The sequence below is a fragment of the Bos indicus x Bos taurus genome, chromosome 9 (genome assembly GCF_003369695.1).
Source record: "Bos indicus x Bos taurus breed Angus x Brahman F1 hybrid chromosome 9, Bos_hybrid_MaternalHap_v2.0, whole genome shotgun sequence".
Lineage (NCBI taxonomy): Eukaryota > Metazoa > Chordata > Mammalia > Artiodactyla > Bovidae > Bos > Bos indicus x Bos taurus.
The window spans coordinates 42,677,117-42,697,450 of NC_040084.1; positions in this window are offsets into that span (position 1 = coordinate 42,677,117).

A 20,334-nucleotide genomic window follows, 5' to 3' on the forward strand; every position below is an offset into this window, starting at 1 on the left:
ATCAAATGCCATTAAAATGATTAGCCCTCTTACAATCTGATGTTGAGTTGTATCATCAACAATCATGTCTTGAAGTCCTGCTAGAGCCAAGTATTTTGCACAAATTGTGTCAATTATTTCTCACAAGCATTCTTAAGAGTGTAATTGTTCCGTTTTACACCTTAGGAGACCGAGGCTGAACTCAAGGTCACACTAGGAAATGGTTGATCCAGAAAAACATCTTCAGTTGGCCAACTTGCAGACAGGTGAGGTATGCTGCCACCTACTCCACACTCTGCTCTTCTCTGCTCAGCACTTCTATCACTTTTTTTGGGGAAAAGAGAATATGCAGATACAGTAAATAATTCTAATTCCTACTTTATTCTAATTTACACCTGGATGTTATAGGAATTAAAATATCCATGACCAATACTCAACCTTTCAAAAATAACATACTACACTGTAATATTCTCAAACCGAATATGGTATTCAGTGAATGGTTACAGAGAATTGATATCTGTTTTGACCCACCTCCTTTGAGAAACATTACATGTTGTAAGAAACATTTTTCTTTCACAGAAAAATTGTCTCCAATGTGCTATTGAGCCATAAGTTGTTTCTTTATTGCATCCCAGAGGGAAGAATTTGAGTGGAAAAGATTCCACAGTTTAACTATGAGAGGACATTACACATTTCAGTGGAAGAAAAAATTTTTCATCAAAAGCTAAGTAGATAAATTAAAGATGCTATAATAAGTCTTGGGATATATGTTGTGCATTTGTTTTGCCTTGTTTTTTAAATCCATTAAAGTTACTAAATCTGTATACCAGATGCTGAAGTAGGACTCACTCAACTCAGTTTTGCCTTTCCCATCTGAAGTTAGTCAGTCTTTAGGGCAGCTTATTGCTTTTGGAGTCTGGAGGTGAGGGAGAGCTGGCAGGGACAGACGGAAGGGAAGAGAGAAGATCCAGGGACAGTGACTGCAGGCTGCGCTCCCCGAGGAAGTCTCGGGATGTACAATATGGGAAAGTGCCCAAGTCCTAAGCTGGAAAACAAAGCAAAACCAAACCAAACCCCAGCATGGGGAAATAAAAGGAAGTTCAACACTGAACAGAGTGTGCACACGAGCATCTCTTTATGTGAAGAGCAGTAGAGTTTTGTGGCCTGAACACACAATTACATAGAATTTAGTAATACAAAAGCTACTATTTATTGAATGCTTTTTAATAAATAGGACTTTAATAAGTAGTACTGTGCTTAATATCTTAAAGAAATTATTTTATTCGATCCTCACACAGTTGACACAATTACAGACTGTGTCCCATTTTGTAGATGAGGAAATGGAAACATTAAGCAGTTGCCTACTAAGTGGGCCAACAATCTGACCGGAATCCAGAATTCTTCCTGCCACCTTGCAATACCAATGGTTTTGATGAGGGTTCTTGCTTGCAAGCAACAAAATGAGCTCTTACTATCTAAAGGAAACAAAATGTTGAAGGAAAGGGGGCTCATAGAATCTGAGAGGCTGGAAGAACAGGCTTGGGAAACAAGGCAGGACCCAGGACCTAAGGAGGCCAGGCCATAGGAACACTCTATCCAAGATGCCACCATCTCTGCTTCTGCTGTACCACACCTTCTAGAAATGACTACTGGACATCATGCTGACCCCTTGAACTGCTCCAGATGCTCCTCCTTCATCTCGGAGTGCACGGGCCTGTGTGGGAGGGTCCATGGCCCAGCACTGGGGCCCCTGCTCCATATTCCAGGGTGAGGGGAGAGTGAGATTCAGTCTGTTTGGCATCTACAGTGGAAAGTGAGGTCTTATATCCCAAGATCACATGCAATGAAGAATTCCCCTAAACACAAGGACAGATGGATTTTGACAGCCAAAGGAATGTTATAATGTCCTTCCAGACTACCCGCTGTAGCCGCTTTGTAGCAAATCATTCCATTAGGAAAGTAAATGTAGGGCTGTTAAAATAATTTTGAAAGGTCAGGCAAAGGTGGAATTATGCAAACATTAAATATTGCAAATCAAAACCTGACTGACCTAGAATTTCATCCTAATAGATTTATCTGCAATCTCTAAATGCAAACTTAAAAAAGACAAATTTGATAACCCATATGCTAAACAGCAATTAATTGGAATGTTTAGGGAATGGAATAGTTCTTGTTAACTTAAATTTCTAACTAAAAGTGATTAAGCCCCTAAAAAGACCCACAAACCTTTATATTTGAGATCTTGTCACTGCAATTCTTTATAAAATACTTAGATTGTGACGATTTTGCAATGCCTCAGAATTACTGATGCCACCATATGTGGTTGTAAAGTGCAGTGGGCGTAGATTGCGACAAGTGTGTATAGATCTCAGGGTATACATTCTATATACATTAGGCAAACTTCTGTTTTTTTATTTTAGGCTAATCCTTTTGTAACCTTTTATTAACATTTTTATTTTGTAAAAAAGAATTATCACTTCCTAATGTAAAGGAAGAAATGGCTATATATTCAATTACAAATGCAGAAACATATAGTACCACTTGACCTTGAAAATGTAACGGCCATGAAAGCATCCAATATTAGTTTATTAGCCAAACTTCTGATCGGCTTATGAGTTTGCCTAGGGAGATAAGAAAAAGGGAGACTAATCCTAGTGAAGGATAGAAATGGCAACCATTTGAGTTGGGCCTTGATGGACGATGAGTAGGATATTGACAAGTGAGGGAGGGAGAAGGAGGAGTATCCTAGGCAGGAAGAACAATATGAAGAAAGGTGTCAAGGCATGAAAGTGCAAATGGAGCAAAGGGAAGGGGGATAATTCAGTGGGTTTAGGATGAGTGTATTAAAGGGGATCTGTGAGATCACCCCAAAGGTAGGATAGAAACAGATTATCAATGGCTGCAAATGCCATCCTAAAGGAGCTTAAATATTTGCTGAACTAAAATCAAAATTATTTCATAATAAGGTATTATATAGGTATTTTTACATCCATTTTAAGATGAATAAACCAAAACATAAAAATGTTAAGTGACTTGCCTAAAGGCATTCAGCTAGGAAGTAACAGAACCAAGATTTAGATTTAGATCTAGCCTGATTCTGGAGCCTAGGATCTTAACTTTCAACCTATGCGATTTTAACAAACCATACTCCAGAAGGCATTATAAAAGGAAATTTAAAAGCAGTGGTAATTTTACAGTAATAAATAGGACCTGAGGAAAACACATATGCAAGATAACAGACTATTTTGAGGTTGTAATCAATAAAGACGATTTTCACATTAGCTTTCATCGCTGCAAGAGGTAGTATTATAGGAACCCACAGAAGGATGTGGGTTCATTTATTTTTAGATCCCTCCCACCATACAAATATGTTAACATTATATCTATATAAATACTATCTGTGTTACTTATTTCCTATCTACCTCTTTTGAAAGGGAAATCTCATTTATTCTGGTCATTACAAGTAACCTAATATAAAGGAATTATAAAGTGTCTCCTTGTAAAACACACTTGGGGGCTTCAGTGGTAGTCCTAGTAAATCAATATTAAAAATGATGAAATCCAATAAAAACATTAAGTCCAAGTCTTAAGAGGCATGCAAATAGTCTTGTATAAAAAAAACTGAGACATGATTATTAAATATGAGAACCAGGGTGCAAATATCCCCAATAAATCCTTTGGAAATATTTTTAAGAAAGAGACTGTCTCTCTTAGAATCTGAGACAGATGAAAAACAGAAGGGAGTTCTGCACCCAGAGGACTTCAAAGATTGAGATGTTGACCCATCCATTTGGCTTCAGTGTCTTGGAATGACCACAGACAGGCTGTTTTTTAACTCCCTATGCTTAGTATGGCACAAGTACTTTAGAAGGATTATTTTTCTTCTTTCTACAGTAGTAAAAGAATCTACTGTCATGAAGTAGACCCTGGGTCAGTGTTACAAGCAAAACCCGCACCTACTATGAGATTCCTACTTCTCACTCTAGCTTTCTCTCCTCTGTTATCATGATGATTTCAATTTCAAACTGCAGCCGTGGTCATTCATTTCCCTTTAGAAAAAGCATGAAGCTGAGACAGCTTCCAAAATATAAAACCAGATACTTAGAACTTAAACTACCCATTTCACATTGTTTGGATCTTAACTTAAATCAACCATGTGAAGACATTCTTGAGACAATTGGAATATTAAGAATTTTGGTCATTTTGTTAGGCGCAATTGTAGTTACTTTTTTTAAAAAAAAGAAGTCCTACTTTTTATAAATAAATTCTGAAATATTTTGAGGCAAAATAGGATATCCAGGATTTGCTTCAAAATACTCCAGAATTGTTGAGGAGTGAAAAATGTGAATAACTGCCCAAACTGGGTAATAAGCAGATATGGTCTCATTATCCTATTTTTCCTACTTTTGTGTAAAGTTTGAAAACTATAATAGAATGTAATAAAAAGTAAAAAAAAAAAAAAACCCATTTAAAAACACCACAAAAAGACCTCTGTAAGAGAAGTCTAATTCAAAAGAGGGCTTCAACAATGAACGGGTTTCTATCTAAAATAAAGTTCTAAGCCATATAACTTGCAACATCTTTAGAACAACTCATGACTATAATATTTGCAAGCAAACAGTATTTCAATCATTTTTGCAGTGTATACATGCTTATCCTATGTGGGTAAATTGCATGCTTTGTTCTGGAGTTAAAAACAGCCATTCTCCTAGAAGTATCAGAAACAAAAGTACTTTATATCTATATTGTTTATTGATTTGAAGTTGGGAGGATCTATGGTTGAATAGTGGAGAATGATGATAGAACAAGGTTTCTATGTGCTGGGCACTAATCTAAGTACTTTACATTTATGAACTCATGAAAATATTCAAAATTACTCATTAATATAGGTAATATTGTTCTTCCCACTTTACTGATGGTAAATGACATATTTTGCCCAGCTTGCACTATTGGTTAATAGCAAAGCTGGGGTTCAAATGCAAGGAATCTGACTCTTGTGTCATAAGCCCTTAATCACTAAGTTCTTTCACTCTCCATGGAAAGAGTGTCTTGTAGAGTTGTTTGTTTAGACTTTGGGGAGCTAGTCTGTTTTATTCTTAGAAAAATAAAGTAACTCTTACTCCCTTTGACATCAGCATATTCTTTTTGTTTTGTTATGTACTTCAAACTTATTACTCCCAACATGGTCATACCAGCCCTATAATATTCAAACGTATTTATTACAGATATTTGTTTATGGTGTGATTTCAAAGAAGAGAAACATCACAGCAAGCTGTTTTGATTTAAAGCAGGGTACTTTTGAGAAAGAGGTTCAACACCGTAGTAGTTGACAATGACATCTCTCTTGTGTGGGTGTCAGCTGTTGGGAAATGACCTTAAGTGATTTGTCCTAATCACTTATCACTTTCTCTCAGATGGTCTTTTGCGAGTTCTTTTCAGCCCAGCAAGTTGATATGACTTCCATATTTCCAAGTTTAATAATGGAATCTCTTTCTCATTCTCTCTCTCATTTAGACACATTATTTGGGAAAGAAGAGTTTTTCAAAGATCTATTTATCTATGTGCCACATCACAATAACCTTTGCATATGATGACTTTAATTTGGGGCTTTTTAATCCATGCAGCATAATTAAGAATTTAGTTGAAATACCTATGTTATAACCTGAAATAAACTTGGCAAACTACAATTATTCTGCAGTTTTAGTCCATGAATTCAAATTGGCCTACTCCTGAAGCCTCTCCATCCCAATTCCTGGAGGACTTTTAATAGCTATTTCTAGATAAGAATTAGTTTGAGTCTACATGGGGCTTTGTACTGACTTATTTAATTGACTTGATCATTGAACTTATGAAAAGAATGGCTTGACTGACTTCTTTCAGTAAATTTGTGAAAAGTGATTTCTTAGAATTAACTGGCCATACTGACTTGATTGTTCACCCATAGATATCTATTGTTCACCCATCTATCCTTGAATTTTCCATTTTCCAATTTGGGAAGAAAACTGCCTTTTAAGGCAGAGAAAATATTTTCAGGTAAAATATTTTAGGTGTTATATTTATGACTGCAGAGCAGCATCCTGACAAGATTCCTTGACAACTCTGTAATTTGAAGTTGTCAACCTTTATAAATATAATAAATGCAGTATGTCTTAATCCCTTTCTGCCTGATGTTACCTATATATACATTCCATGCAACAAAAGGAGGTTTTTCTCTATATAGAATTCTATTACAATTTCTCTAAAACTTTAGGTAATGTAGTCTGACCTATATATTTATTTTTAAAAAAAGAAACAAAGAAAGAAAATAAATAAGGAAATTAGATATAAGAGAGAGAGAACCAATAAGAAATAATAGGAAAAAAGTTTAGATTACAATTTTTTAAGAATAGTGATGCTCAGCCCTGGCTGCATATTAGAATCTCCTGAGGAATATTTGAAAAATACTGATACCTGGTCCTCAACTCCAGAGATATTGATTCAGTTGGTCATGGTGGCTTTTTGGTCTTCATCAGAAATGTTTAAGTGGCAATGAAGAACTAGCTGAACTTGTAGTCATGGAGACATTCTCTGCGCTGGACTTCCTGCTCTGAAAACACAACTCAAATAACTTCTGAACTTGAGTGTGATGGTGAAGTGAAGATAGGAATGGAGAATAAAGATCCAGTTCATTCATTCATTATTCAACTGGCCAACAAATATTTACATAGTGTCTGTTTTTCAGCAGACACTGTATTAAGACTGAGGATGCAATTACAAACAGAACAGTTAAAAAAGAATTATGAGGTCCTCTCTAAAATCTTCCTTGTGGGCTTAGTGTTTCAACCTATGTTAATGTCAAGATCAATTGGGTTGGCTGGACCAGAGAGACAGAGAATGAAATGATAGTAAGAACCAGATTAGTCTACTAGCTAATTTTTCATAATGGAATAAAAACATTTTGATACTTAGCTGGACCTCAGAGATCATCTCCTTTTTTTTTTTTTTCAGATGAGTAATTTTAATCTCAGAAGGTTTAATGACTAACCCATGATCATATAGTGATTAGGTCAGAGCTGTATTACTCAGATTGCAAGTCATTTTTAATACTGTCTATGTTCAAGTAAAAACCTTCTCAACAGATTTTTTTTCCATCCTAAGATCCTTAAAGAAAATTGTCTCCCAGAAAGACCCTTTGTAAAAGAAAAGGACCAAGTTCTTCCCCTGCATTGAGCTAATCCTAGTGTGAAATTAACTAGCAGCACTGCTAGTCAATTCAACATTGCTCCTCTGTAGGGGGGCTCAGATGGTGAAGAATCTGCCTGCAACACAGAAGAGCTGGGTTTGATCCCTGGGTCAGGAAGATCCCCTGGAGGAGGGACTGGCAGCCCACTCCAGTATTCTTGCCTGGAGACCCCCATGGACAGAGGAGCCTGGCGGGTTACAATTCATAGGATGGCACTGGAGAAGGAAATGGCAACCCACTCCAGTGTTCTTGCCTGGAGAATCCCAGGGATGAGGGAGCCTGGTGGGCTGCTGTCTATGGGGTTGCACAGAGTCAGACACGACTGAAGTGACTTAGCAGCAGCAGTAACAATTAAACAAAAATGAAAACTACAATGAAGAATTATATATACTTTCCCATATCATCTTTGAAGGTTAAACTGTAAGATGGAAAGGACATTCAGTGATGTGGGAAATGCAGATTACTACTGTAAAGAGATTTCATTATATACCCATTTGTTGGAAATTTAAGAAGTTTGACAATATCAAATGTTGAGAGGGAGTGATCAACTGGATCTCTCATAAATAGCTGGTGGAAGTATAAACTGGAAAAGATACTTTGGAAAACTGGCATTATCTATTAAACTTGAATATTCACATACATTGTGTGTGTGTGTGTGTGTGTGTGTGTGTGTGAGCAACCCAGTAATTCCAATGGTAGATGTAAACTCTTAACAGGTGAACCTGGAGACATTTGTAAACCTCTTCATGGCAACATTGTTGTAATAGAAAAAAAAATCTGGAAGAAATCCAAATGTCCATTGACTGGAGAAGGGATAAAGTGTGGTGTTTTCACCCAGTGGATATTATACAGCAGTCAAAACAAATGAACTGTCTCTACAAACATCAGCATGGGTGAATTGCAGCAAAATAGTTGAATAAATAAAAACGGTCACAGAAAATTACATCTAGCATGTGTGTGTGTGTGTGTGTATGTTAGTTACTCCATCGTGTCCAACTGTTTGTGACCCCATGGACTGTAGCCCACCAGGTTTCTCTGTCCGTGGAATTCTCCAGGCAAGAACACTGTAGTGGGTTGCCATTTCCCTCTCCAACATCTAGCATGGGGCCACCTTTTTTAAGCTAAAAATAACCAATTAATATACTTTTAGGAATACACATAGTGTTAAACTATGTGTTATAAAAATCATGGGAATGATAAATACCAATTGAAGATAAAAATAACCTTAGATTAAGGAAGAAATGAGAATAGTATGGAGGAAGGTCACATAGTCAAAAATAAGCTATTGTCAATATTCGAGTTCTTGTGCTGACAATAGGGTCACTATATATGTTATACAAAGATTTATAGATAATTGTATTAGTTCTTAAATTGTAGCATAACAAACTATCCTATAACTTAGCAACTTAAAAATAGTTATTATTACACATAGTTTCTTAGGTTCTTGGGTCAGGCATCCAGTGCACCTTGGTTGGGTGGTTTGGCTCAGAGTTTCTCATGAGGTTGCAGTCAAGCTGTGAGTCAGAGCTGTAGTCTCTGAAAGAGCTGGAGGATCTGCTTCCAAGATGGCTCATTCACATGGCTTTTGGCATAAGGCTCAGTTCCTTGATCCCTGGGCCTTTTCATAGGACTGCTTGTGACTTGCCTTCTTCCACCAGAGCAAATAATGAGAGAGAGACAGAGACAGAGAATATGAGCAATCAAGAGCCCACGAGGGAAGCTGCGCCTGGTCTTCATTGCAGTGTGTGGTACCTTTGTTGTGGCATGTGGGATCTTCAATTGCGCCATGGGGGATCTAGTTCCGAGAGCAAGGATCGAATCCAGCTGCCTGCACTGGGAGCACGGAATCTAATCCAATGGACTGCAGGAAAGTCTCTGCAATGTCTTTCATAAAACTAATAATGAATTAACACATCATCACTTTTGTTGGACTTTATTGATCATTCATACCTACCCTGAGACAAGACGGAAGGGGACCACAGGGTATGACAGGGGTCACTGGATATCACCTTGCAGGGTGCCTACCACCATAATAAAACAAAAAAGAGCAATGCATGGACCAATGATAAAAATGTGTTAAGAAGCAATTATGTGGGAGCTGAGGCTGGAAAATAAACGAATAAATAAACAAATGCATTCAGTTCTGAAGACAACAGGATACAGGGGAAGGAGTGAGATGAGCTTTAATTCTAGCTCTACCACTTCTCAGCTTTCTGACTTTGGGAGATTCATTTGACTTCCTTGCATTTATAAAAAAGGATATTTACTTGCTGCTTTAATTTTTTTATTATGGAAATATTCAATCATACACAAAATTGAATAACAAATACCATATATTTATCATCCTAAATCAACAACTTTGAAAATTTTGGCATACTTGCTTTGTCTATTTTTCCCCTCCTCAAGTGTCTTAAAGTGAATTCTTGACATTGTGTTATTCTATATATTCTATATTCTGTATACTTTAGTATGTATCATTTTAAAATATGGACATTTTTCTTATAGACTCACACATAAGATTAATAATAATTCCTTTGGAATATCTAATATATCAAACCTATGACTTGGAAGTGAAAGTCGCTCAGTTGTGTCTGACTCTTTGCGACCCCATGGAATTCTCTAGGCCAGAATACTGGAGTGGGTAACCTTTCCCTTTTCCACGGGATCTTCCCAACCCAGGGATTGAACCCAGATCTCCCACATTGCAGGCAGATTCTTTACCAACTGAGCCACAAGGGAAGCCTTGAATTTCTTTAAATGTCTCAAAACTTACTTTTTTATAGTTGTTTTTTCAGAATCAGGATCCATACAAGGTTCACACATTATACTTGGTTTGGTATGCCCCTTAGAAATCATTCAATGTAGAAGGAGTCCTTTTACTCATTTCCATCTTAACCTCCTTGTCTTGTTGAATAAATGCTGTCAATTGTCTTGTAGAATATTTTACAAGCAGTTTTAGTCTGTTTGCTTCCTTGTGAGGCTGTCTCACTTGTCCAGCTCCCTTCTATGTTTCTAGAAAATTGGAAGTTAGACCTACACACTTGATGAGATTTAGTTTCAACTATTTGGGAAGAGGGCTTCCCAGGTTCCTCAGTGGTGAAGAATCCATCTGCCAATGCAGGAGACGTGGGTTCGATCCCGGGGTTGGGAAGACCCCCTGGAGAAGGAAATGGCAACCCATTCCAGTATTCTTGCTTGGGAAATCCCATGGACAGAGGAACCTGGCAGACCACAGTCCATGGGGTCAAAAAAGAGGTCAGACACAACTCAACGACTAAACAACAACAACATTTAGGCAAGAATATTTCATAGGTAGTTTTGTGCTTCATAATGTGCCACATCAGGAGGAACATCAGTGTGGACTCCCCGCTCCTAGTGATGCTGACATTGGTTAGTGCTTGCAGGTGGTGTCAGCCTGAGCCTCCATTGTGAAGTTTTCTACCAGCCTCTTATCTATTGATGACTGTTACCTGGATCGATTGTTTTATGAAGAATTACAATATGGTGATTTCCTAATCTTACCTTTTATTCCCCTTCTATTCAATGGAATTGTGTGATAAACTTCCCCCTCACCAGCCTGAGCTATTTGGTTACCGCATTAGAAGAGGCAGTTGTTCCCAATATCACATCCTCTCAGTCTGCCTCCTGCTACAGCCACCACTGAAGGAACCTGCTTCCTGCAGGTGTAACCTGACAGCATCTTTCCCCATATGCACTGCATACATCTCACATTCTGCTCTTGAGTTCCTCTGACTCTGACTCAGGGTGGGACATCTGCTAGCGCTCACAGGGCAGCTTAGAGATGCAAGGGACTGAGGTTCCAAGGGGGAAATATGGACCAATAGGCAGTGCAAGTGGGTTGATAACTGCTCCTCTCTTGCATCAAGCTGATAATTATGAAGTGTATTCTACATAGCAACTCAAGGAGTCCCCTCAGGCTTGAGGCCTTTTTTGCGCACTGTGACTAAGTAACGACTAACTGAAGAACACCCTTGTATTGACGTGCTGTGTTTCACTCTCCTAGTCATCCGTTGCTGTTTCCTGAGATTTCTGTCCAAAATAAACCACCTTAAAGTAGGCCCTTGTCTCAGGTTCAGCTTTCAAGGGGGTAAACCAGGCTAAGACACCACTAAATATAATTCATACAGGGAAGGCAGGATAAATGCTCAATTCTTTCATTATATTGCAAATATTCAGAGTACTACCTTAGCTGTATCTAATAATAAGCTCTAGGATTTATATGTCATCAATGAATTTCAATCAGTTGTTGTCTTACTCTTTTTAGATACTCACATTGTCTTTTTTTCAACCAATGAAACTGTTAGTCACTTAGTCATGTCAGACTCTATGTGACCCCATGGACTGTAGCCTGCCAGGCTCCTCTGTCCATGGGATTCTCCAGGCAAGAATACTGGAATGGGTAGCTATTCCCTTCTTCAGGGGATCTTCCTGACCCAGGGATTGAACCTGGGTCTCCCACACTGCAGGCAGATTTTTTACTGTCTGAGCCTCCTTTATGTTGATAGCTTTTCCCCTTTGACTTGTCCCATTAGATTTTACACTTGAATAGCTTCTGGTACAACAGGATGTCCTAGCTGATTATGCACATTTCTAGCCCCAGACCTGATATCTGTCATTCCTCCAAAGATTGCCCTTCCTTTTAATAGGAAATGATGTATTGAAAGTACATATTATGAGCTAAAGGTGCTCATGGGTACATAATTATCATTACTTCTAGGCTTTTTCAGGGGATAAAGCAAGTAAATGTTTTTCTTCTTCAATAAATGTAAAACTTTTCTTTTGGGGACATAAGAAACTTTTTTTTCCCCTGAAAAGTACATAACTTATTTTTTTAAAATTCATTTTATTGAAGTATAGTTGATTTACAATATTGTGTTAATTTCTGCTGTACAGTGAAGTGATTCAGTTATACACACACACACACACACACACATTCTTTTCCAGTGTGGTTTATTACAGGATATTGAATATAGTTCCCTGTGCTGTGCAGTGGGACCTTGTTGTTTATCCATCCTATACATAATAGTTTGCATTTACTAATCCCAAACTCCTAATCCTTCCCTCCCCACCCCACCTCGACAGCTACAAGTGTGTTCTCTATATCTGTGAGTCTGTTTCTAAGAAACATTTTAGAAAAGGAAAAATCATAAGTTCATAGAATTTTCAATTTACTTTTAATCTTACATGGATTCTTTGAAAATCATCCCTAACAACTCTAACATTAGTATTTACTGATAATATACAAGAAAAATTTGAAAGTAATATTTCTACTAGCAATAAGACACTGAACAAAATTTAAAACTTCTATAAATTATTTATATAATTAGATAAATTTATATAATTATATAAATAGATAAATCTATCCCAAGAACATATTCCTCCATGAATATACAGTGAAAACACTATTTTCTAAAGTGATTAAATTATTTACTTGGTGTGATTATGCCACCAACTTAATATACAGTTAGGTGATTTACTTCAGTTGTTTTCAAGTTTTAGGTACCACATTTTTCTTTTGCATTTAAAATTATTTTGAATATAAGAATAAAGTCTATATATATGATTCTAAAGTCAGAACTATACAGTCAAGGTCTATTCATCAGAGTAGTTTGCTTCCATGCCTGTCTTCTCCACCTGTGTTCCCCTATCCCAAATGTATGCAATATATATTTATAGTTCACCTATCTTATAAAAAAGTATACTATACTATTCTGCCCGTTGGTTGTGTTTTTATTGTTATCTAAAGCCAATGTGTATTCTGGAGACCACTCCACATCAGTGTAAAGAGATCATCTTTTTCAGAGTTGCATAGTGTGTTTCATTGTATGGATCTACCCCAGTTTATTCAACTAGTCCCTTACTTATGGTTATTTGGTTTGTTTCCAGTCTTTGCTGTTGTTGTTGTTATTGTTGTTTCCAATCTTTTGCTAACACAAATAATATTGCAGTGAATACATTTGTGCATAAGTCACATATAAATGTGGTTCCTAAAACTTGAAAACAACTGAAGTAAATCACCTAACTGTATATTCAGTTGGTGGCATAATCACACCAATTAAATTTTATTCATATAAAGTGACTTATGCACAAATGTATTCACTGCAATATTATTTGTGTTAGCAAAAGATTGGAAACAACAATAACAACAACAACAAAAAAGATTGGAAACAAACCAAATAACCATAAGTAAGGGACTAGTTGAATAAACTGGGGTAGATCCATACAATGAAACACACTATGCAATTCTGAAAAAGATAATCTCTTTACACTGATGTGGAGTGGTCTCCAGAATATACAGTATATAAATATATGGGCTTCCCTGGTAGCTCAGAGGTTAAAGCGTCTGCCTGCAATGCAGGAGACCTGGGTTTGATCCCTGGGTCGGGAAGATTCCCCTGGAGAAGGAAATGGCAACCCACTCCAGTATTCTTGCCTGGAGAATCCCATGGACGGAGGAGCCTGGTGGGCTACAGTCCACAGAGTCGCAGAGTCGGACACGACTGAGTGACTTCACTTTCACTTTCATGTAAATATATGGGTTTCCCACGTGGCGCTAGTGGTAAAGAACCCACCTGCCAATGCAGGAGACTTAAGAAACAGGTTCAATCCCTGGGTCTGGAAGATCCCCTGGAGGAGGATTCCATGGCAACCGACTCTAGTGTTCTTGCCTAGGAAATCCCGGATAGAGGAGCCTGGCAAGCTATAGTCTGTAGGATCACAAAGGGTTGGACATGACTGAAGCGACTTAGTATGCATGCATTTAAATGTATATATAATTTTGCTTCAGTTCAGTTCAGTTCAGTCTCTCAGTCGTGTCTGACTCTTTGCGACCCCATGAATTGCAGCACGCAGGGCCTTCCTGTCCATCGCCAACTCCCGGAGTTCACTCAGACTCCTGTCCATCGAGTCGATGGTGATGCCATCCAGCCATCTCATCCTCTGTTGTCCCCTTCTCCTCCTGCCCCCAATCCCTCCCAGCATCAGAGTCTTTTCCAATGAGTCAACTCTTTGCATGAGGTGGCCAAGTACTGGAGTTTCAGCTTTAGCATCATTCCTTCCAAAGAACACCCAGGACTGATCTCCTTTAGAATGGACTGATTGGATCTCCTTGCAGTCCAAGGGACTCTCAAGAGTCTTCTCCAACACCACAGTTCAAAAGCATCAATTCTTTGGCGCTCTGCCTTCTTCACAGTCCAACTCTCACATCTACATGACTACTGGAAAAACCATAGCCTCGACTAGACGAACCTTTGTTGGCAAAGTAATGTCTCTGCTTTTGAATATGCTATCTAGGTTGGTCATAACTTTCCTTCCAAGGAGTAAGCATCTTTTAATTTCATGGCTGCAATCACCATCTGCAATGATTTTGGACCCCCTGAAAATAAAGTCTGACACTGTTTCCACTGTTTCCCCCTCTATTTCCCATGAAGTGATGGGACCAGATGCCATGATCTTAGTTTTCTGAATGTTGAGCTTTAAGCCAACTTTTTCACTCTCCTCTTTCACTTTCATCAAGAGGCTTTTGAGTTCCTCTTCACTTTCTGCCATAAGGGTGGTGTCATCTGCATATCTGAGGTTATTGTTATTTCTCCCGGCAATCTTGATTCCAGCTTGTGTTTCTTCCAGCCCAGCGTTTCTCATGATGTACTCTGCATATAGGTTAAATAAGCAGAGTGACAATATACAGCCTTGACATACTCCTTTTCCTATTTGGAACCAGTTGTTCCATGTCCAGTTCTAATTGTTGCTTCCTGACCTGCATATAGGTTTCTCAAGAGGCAGGTCAGGTGGTCTGGGATTCCCATCTCTTTCAGAATTTTCCACAGTTTATTGTGATCCACACAGTCAAAGGCTTTGGCATACTCAATAAAGCAGAAATAGATGTTTTTCTGGAGCTCTCTTGCTTTTTCCATGATCCAGCGGATGTTAGTAACTTGATCTCTGGTTCCTCTGCCTTTTCTAAAACCAGCTTGAACATCAGGAAGTTCACCGTTCACATATTGCTGAAGCCTGGCTTGGAGAATTTTGAGCATTAATTTACTAGTGTGTGAGATGAGTGCAATTGTGTTGTAATTTTGCTAGGGATTATCATTTCCCTTCCACAGGTGCTGTTTACACAGCGTTTTACATTCTTACTCGAAATATGTGCCATCCCTGTTCTCCAGCCTGCCAACTCAGTAGGTGGTCAAACTTTTTGATTTTTGCTAATCTGATTACTTGCCTCCTTTTATTCTGCCCTAAGATATATGTCATGCTTTCATCTACTTTTGGAAGAACTCTGTTAGCATAAACAATAGGTGATTGTAATGAGGGTAATGGGAGGGTGGCTATACTGTCCCTATGTATTTCCACTCACCTAATCATGGAAATGCCAAAGCCCAAAGCACACACCATCTGTGTTAAGACCTTGTATTTCCAAAAGCTGGTTTGGGTTTCCAGACAAAGTAAAGGACAACAAATATGACCTCACTTCTTTCTAAGGTCAGGAGAATGCAGAGAGGACAGGAAGTGAAGTTCACTGGCACTTTACCAGGTTCAGGATCCCGAGAAAGATGAAGGAGGAACTGTGGTCATCTTTTGTCAGGTTTCTGTCTCCAGAACAATCCCAAAGCCAAGGAGGAGCCATCCCTGGGTATGGGTGCTTTCCACAGAGTGTGGCATGACTATTCTTTCACCTGCAGGGCTGCCTACACCCAGGACCTCTTCTTTTGCCGCCTTGTAGGAGGAGTAAATGTCATGGATAGAAATTTTTTTCTTTCAGCAGCTCCCATTTCTCTATATTCTCATGGGCAATTTTGCCCCCCAGGTCACATTTGGCCAGGTCCTCAGACAAATTTGGAGAGAGGCACTCCTGACATCTAGTGAGTAGAAGCAAAGAATGCTGCAAAACATCTAGTATGCACAGGATAGCCTTCGCCTCCCAGCCCCCTGCCTCCCCTAACAAAGCCTTATCTGGTTCAAAAAGTCATTAATGCCAAAGTAAGGAACCCTGCTGTATTCTTCCTTTATGCACACATTCACAGACATCCTCAAAGTGACTGTAATCTGTGGCAGGGGAAGGGCAGAGTCACAGAGACTCCCTGTCTTTGCACCTCCAAAAATCAGTGGCAATTTAGAAATCTCTTTATTCAAACTCTAAGGAGTTATGTATTTATCTGGAAGATTAAATAACAAATACCATTTTAATCTTCTAAAAACTGATAATCATTAGGTATAATGCAACCTTTTAACTGTAAGAATAAAGAAAAGTGCTATTTATTTAAAGTAAATGGGACTGAAAGTCCCATGAATAATCAAAAACTTGGTTAATAGAGTATGACCAGAGAATAATGCACTTGGCTTCTGTGGAGAAATTAAAGTACATGCTGTGAATTGGTATTAAGGAAATTGCATGAAAAGTTAGTCTTAAAGTACCATGATCCTGAGGCAACAGCCTCAGGTGCACAATATATCACATTCAGTCTTTATCTCCCTTCATTTTTTCCTGACTTCTTTCACCTTGGATAACCCAGATGCTCAGACTTTGGAACTTTTGAGAATGGTAAGGTAGCTCACTCTCCACATTTATTTTCATCTAGAACAGACCTAAATTTTATTGCCAAGAGGCTATTATCTCTTTCACACGAATTGTTTTTGAACTTTGGCTTGCCTTATTTATTTACTGGGCATAGACTGTTTTTAATACTTCTGAGCATAATTCATTTACCTAAAATGTACCCCTGAAAAGTTATGCCTAAACTGAATTTTTGGAAATAAAAATTTTAAATCACAAGGGAAATTTGCCATTCAAAGGGAGTCTGAGGCTAAATCTTTTAAGAGAAAAGCATCTTTTGTACAAAGCAAATAATAACTCTTTAATTTGCCCGATTTTAAGTCTGAATTTTTTTTAATGTAGCCCAAGTCTTACCCAGTATTATGCATGATGCTAATTTAAAAAATATCAATCATGAATTTTAAAAGATTTTGAAAGTTAACGAACATTTTACAAGCTATTTTTTAGGGTGTAAAATTCAATGATACATCTTTATTACTAACAAGGGTTTGTTAATACTTGTTTTGGGTGATGAGAAAGGGAGTAGGATGCTAGGCATACCTGATATAAGAATAGGCAGCATTATAGAGCCACACTGACAGAGCGAGAAGAGTGGTTGGTAACCTGTTACTTAAACAGTAACGTTATGACTAAGAGCATGGATTCAGAAACCAGATTGCCTGGGTATAGTATCCTGCCTAGTGTGGCCTTAGGCAATTTACACTACGTGGCTGTGCCTAAGTTTCCTCATATGAAACACAGAGAATGCCAATATTATTTACTTAATGGGGTTGATCTGAGGATTAAATGAGCTAATACATGAGTTGTAAATGAAAGCACTAGAGTAGATGATAATTATGGATCTGATGGGCAAAGTTCAGCTTCTCTGTACATCGGTGCTGAATTGAATCTCAGAGACAGAGTTCTGAGGGAAGTAGAAAAGGATAGCTTCATTACTTTGCCAGGCAAAAGGGGGGCGACAGTGGGCTAATGCCCTCAGAACCATGTGTCCCAACTTGGAGAAGATAGTGGGACGTTTTATTGTAATTGTTCAAAGAGGGTGTGATCAGCTCGTGGACATTCTTCTGATGGGTTGGTGGTGAGGTGAGTAGGAGTCAGCATCAACAATCTTCAGGTACAACTGGTCATCTACATGCTTGGGGGCAGCATACCATTGTTAATCTTTAACTTCTTCCACCTGGAGGGGGTTTCAGTGTCTGCAAAATAGCTCTAAGATACTGTTATGTGTATCCATTGATGGGGAAACAGGGCCTTTGCTCTTGACTGTTTCTCCCTAGTTTTGTATCCCTTCCCTTCCCTAATTAACAGCTACTTAAATCTGCACGTTGGAGCTCAGGGAAGGTCTTGGTTGTTGTTGTTGAGTGGTGTCTGACTCCTTTTGACCCCATGGACTGCAGCACGTCAGACTTTCCTGCCCTTCACTATCTCCTGGTGGTGGTGGTGGTTGAGTCACTAAGTCATGTTTGACTCTTGCAATCCCATCTACTGTAGCTGGCTAGGCTTCTCTATCCATGGGATTTTCCAGGCAAGAATACTGGAGTGGTTTGCCATTTCCTTCTCCAGGGGATCTTCCCATCCCAGGGATTGAACCTAGGTCTCCTGCACAGCAGGCAGATTCTTTACCAACTAAGCTACCAAGGAATGCCATCCATCCATTTCATCCTCTGTTGCCCCTTTTTCTCCTGCCCTCAACCTTTCTCAGCATCAGTTTCTTTTCGAATGAGTCGGCTCTTTGCATCAGGTGGCCAAAGGATTGGAGCTTCAGCTTCAGTATCAGTCCTTCTGATGAATATTCAGGGTTGATTTCCTTTAAGATTCACTGGTTGGATCTCCCTCCTGTCCAAGGGACTCTTAAGTGTCTTCTCCCGCATCACAATTCAAAAGCATCAATTCTTCAGCGTTCAGCCTTCTTAATAATCCAACTCTCCCATCCGTACATGACTACTGGAAAAAAACATAGCTTTGACTATATGGACCTTTGTCAGTGAAGTGATGTCTGCTTTTTAATATGCTCTCTAGTTTTCATAGCTTTTCTTCCAAGGACCAAGGGTCTTTTAATTTCATGACTGCAATCACCATCTGCAGTGATTTTGGAGCCCAAGAAAATAAAATCTGTCACTATTTCTATTGTTTCCCCGTCTATTTGCCATGAAGTGATGGGATTGGATGCCATGACCTTAATTTTTTGAATGTTGAGTTTTAAGCCATATTTTTCACTCTCCTCTTTAACCCTCATCAAGAGGTTCTTTAGTTCCTTTTCACTTTCTGCCATTAGAATGGTATAAGCTGCATATCTGAGGTCGATATGTCTCCTGGCAATCTTCATTCCAGTTTGTGCTTTATCCAGCCTGGCATTTCACATGATGTACTCTGCATATAAGTTAATTTTGCAGAGTGACAATATATAGCTTCGACATAATCCTTTCCCAATTTTGAACTAGTGCGTTGTGCCATATCTGGTTCTAACTGGAACTTCTTGATCTGCATACAGACTTCTCAGGAGGCAAGTAAGGTGGTCTGATATTCCTATCTTTTAAGAATTTTCCACAGTTTGTTGTGATCCACACAGTCAAAGGCTTTAGTGTAGTCAATGAAGCAGATATTTTTCTGGAATTCCTTTGCTTTTTCTATGATCCAGTGGATATTGGCAATTTGATCTCTGGTTCCTCTGCCTTTTCTAAATCCAGGTTGTACATCTGGAATTTCTCAGTTCATGTACTGCTGAAGACTAGCTTGAAGGATTTTGAGCAAGACCTTGCTAGCATGTGGAATGAGAGCAATTGTACAGTAGTTTGAATATTCTTTGGCATTGCCTTTGTTTGGGGTTTAAATGAAATCTGACTTTTTCCAGTCCTGTGGTCACCGCTGAGTTTTCCAAATTTGTTGACACATTGAGTGCAGCACTTCAATAGAATCATCTTTTAGGATTTGAAATAGCTCAGCTGGAATTCCATCACCTCCACGAGCTTTGTAATAATGTTTGCTATGAATGAAAGCTGTTTCCTATAATTTAAAAAAAATAGGGGACACAAAGGCTTTGTGCCCAGGAATCCCACAGGGCTCTGCTCTGTATCAGATCCTCCATGGTGAGGGAGTACATCCTTCTAGAAGTGCCTGTCTGCACCCTTTCAGGAGGCACAGCTGGTTCTGCCTGAGCTGCACACAGGGGAACCCAAGGTTCAGCGAGGAGCCAGAAGCAAGGACCCAGGACAGACCCTGGGGAAATAAAAAACAAAAAACACCGTTTCTGCGAGGCCGTGCCACATTTCATAGGTTGGGCACAGATGATACGAGAGAGTGCCCTCACGCCCGTTCACTACCACTGCCAGAGTCTCAGGATAGCTTCCCAGAGGAACTGGCGCTTCGGCTCCATCCCTTTCTCCAGGGAGGGCTGGGGGCCAGCAAAAGACACTTAGCAGACACCAACCCTGGTTCAGAACACATATTTATGCGTGCCTACTCCGTGGTGGGCCCTGGGTATCCCACGATGAATCGGACTCTGCCCAAACTCCAGGGGCTGGGACACCGCTCGCCCATCCCTGTCACCCTCCGCCCTGAC